This window comes from Bos grunniens, chromosome 19 (assembly GCF_055505025.1).
Source record: "Bos grunniens cultivar Pamir isolate PY7600 chromosome 19, Bosgru_T2T1.0, whole genome shotgun sequence".
Taxonomy (NCBI): Eukaryota; Metazoa; Chordata; class Mammalia; order Artiodactyla; family Bovidae; genus Bos; species Bos grunniens.
Genome location: NC_141183.1, coordinates 63,011,570 through 63,014,210, shown reverse-complemented (window position 1 = coordinate 63,014,210; position 2,641 = coordinate 63,011,570). Strand labels below are relative to the sequence as shown.

At 41.9% G+C, this 2,641-nt stretch overlaps 1 non-coding gene across 1 annotated transcript; it reads right to left on the bottom strand.

Moving 5' to 3' along the window:
• Positions 1–2,200: 2,200 nt before the first annotated feature.
• On the bottom strand, positions 2,201–2,307 carry LOC147352811 (U6 spliceosomal RNA). The gene has a single exon (XR_015148520.1). It is a non-coding gene; the product is annotated as a U6 spliceosomal RNA (small nuclear RNA).
• Positions 2,308–2,641: the final 334 nt, after the last annotated feature.

The following is a 2,641-nucleotide window of genomic DNA, read 5'->3' as shown; positions in this document are numbered from 1 at the left end:
GGGGGAATCAAAAGGAGAGAGACAGATCCAGCCAGTAATCAGTTCCTTAAGTGTTCTCCATAGTCTGGAACACACAAAGAGATTCACAGAGTTGGGTAGAGAAGAGAAGGGGGAGGGAGAAGATAGAGGCGACCTGGTGGAGAAAAAGGAGAGTCCAAAGAGGGAGAGAGCAGTCAAGCCAGTAATTTCGCTCCAAAGTAAAAATGGGTACTGAAGATTGAGTTCTTAAAGATACAAAATTGATAACAAATACCAAAAAGCAAAGATTAAAAATCTAGAGTAGAGTTTGCAGTCTCAAAAATACAATATTAAAGAAAAAAAGGTCACAAAATTATAATATATATATATATATATATGAAGTTTGATTTAAAAAATAGGGTCTCTCTCTCTCTCTCTCTCTTTTTTTTTTTTTTTGCAAAGTAATAGGAGATTATGAAAATGAGAATTAAAGGAGTAATAGAGGACTTAAATTTTTTTTTTTAATTAAAGTATGATAATAGTAAAAATATATCTAGGACTTTCTCTGGTGTTGTGGACAGTGTGGGGTCAGTTCATTTTCAGATAGTTCTTTGATCCGGCTTATAATTCTCAAGATCTATAGGCCCCTTCTTATATAGTTGGTGCTAACTATAGGGTTTTAATCTATTGCACCTGTCACTTCCAACGCGGTTCCCTGTTTTAGCTTCTTCTGTTTGCTGGTCTCTTCCGTGTCTAATTTCCACCCTGCCACAAGGGGGCGGTGGTGGATACTTTTTTAGGCTCACTTGATCAGTCGTGCTGTGGGGAGGGAGGGACGCTGCCAACAAATAACACTGGCGTGTGCTCACAGTGTCTTGGCACACTGGGTTTGCCCCCGCTTATGGCGTGTGTGCTTTCCCTGTCTGCACTGCTTAGGCTCTAGGTTGCTCTGCAGGGAACTGTCTGAGGCCAGCTCTGGGTTGTATGCACTTCCCATGTCTAAGCTGCTTAGGTTCAGGTATTCGGGTACTCCTCAGAGGTGCAGACTTGGTTGGCCCTGCGTTTTGTGCCCTTCCAGGTCCAAGCAGCTCAGGTGACCAGGTCTTTGGTAAGCATGGTCATTGCGACTTATCACCTCCCCCATCCCTGCTGCTCCATTTTCTGGGTGTACAACTGGCACACCTTCTCAGGCAGATGTTTACCATCCAGAATCCCAAGAAGTCTTGGATAGCAACAAAGTCTACTTGCAGTTTGGTAGATGATGCCTTTCTGGGGCCGTGATTGCCCCCTTCCTGCTCTGGCTGCATTCGCCTACCTGTCTCTGGAGGGGGATGGGCCAGTCCACAGCCAGCTAGCTCTGCTCAGTCGTTTGTTCTGTGAGCGGGCCTGGAGGTGTCTTAGGTTAGGGCTTTTTGCGGAGTAGCTATCCCACAGTCTGATTTGCTATCTCAAGTTAGTTCCCTCAGATTGTCCTTGGGGAATTGTGCCCAGTCCTTACTCTAAGCAATGCAGCCCTCACTTCCCTGCCTAGCCCCTGCTTGCTAGTAACGGATGTGGGCATCTGCACTGCTCTCCGCTGGGAGTTACTGTTGGGCATGTAATCTGTGGGGTTTAATTATTTAATTATTTTTCCTCTGGGCTATGTTGTCCTTTGTGGTTCCAAGGCTTGCCATAGACTTGCCAGTGAGAGTGTTTCCTGGTGTTTGGAAACCTCTCTTTTGTAAGACTCCCTTCCCAGGACGGATCTTCATCCCTACATCTTTTGTCTTTCTTTTTATCTTTTATATTTTTCCTACCTCCTTTTGAAAACAATGGGCTACTTTTCTGGATGCCTGATGTCCTCTGCCAGCATTCAGAAGTTGTTTTGTGGAATTTACTCAGCGTTCAAATGTTCTTTTGATGAATTTGTGGGGGATAAAATAGTCTCCCTGTCCTATTCCTCCACCGTCTTCTGTAGTTTTCTTTTTTTGTGGCATCTTTGTCTGGTTGAAATTAGGGTGATGTTGGCCTTATAGAATGAGTTTTGAAGTTTACCTTCCTCTGGAATTTTCTGGAAAACTTTGAGTAGAATAGGTGTTAGCTCTTTGCTAAATTTTTGGTAGAATTTACCTGTGAAGCCATGTGGCCCTGGGTTTATGTTTGTCGGAAGATTTTTTTACTACCATTTCGATTTCTGTGCTTGTGATGGGTCTGTTAAGATGTTCTATTTCTTCCTGGTTCAGTTTTTTTTTTTTTTTTTTTTTTTTTTATGGAACGCTTGACGAATTTGCGTGTCATCCTTGCGCAGGGGCCATGCTAATCTTCTCTGTATCGTTCCAATTTTAGTATATGTGCTGCCGAAGCGAGCACCCTGGTTCAGTTTTGAACCAGGAAGCTTATACTTTTCTAAGAAATTCTCCATTTTTCCAAGTTGTCCATTTTATTGGCATATAATTGCTGTTATAGTTTTCTAAGAATTTGTCCATGTCTTCCAAGTTGTCCATTTCTTCCAGGTTGTCAATTTTATTGGCATATGATTGCTCATAGTAGTCTTTTATGATCTTTTGTATTTCTGTGTTGTCTATTGTGATTTCTCATTCTCATTTCTAATTTTATTGATTTGACTCCTCTCCTTTTTTTTTTTTTTTCCTTGATGAATCTGGCTAACAGTTTGACTGTTTATCTTCTCAAAGAACCAGTTTTT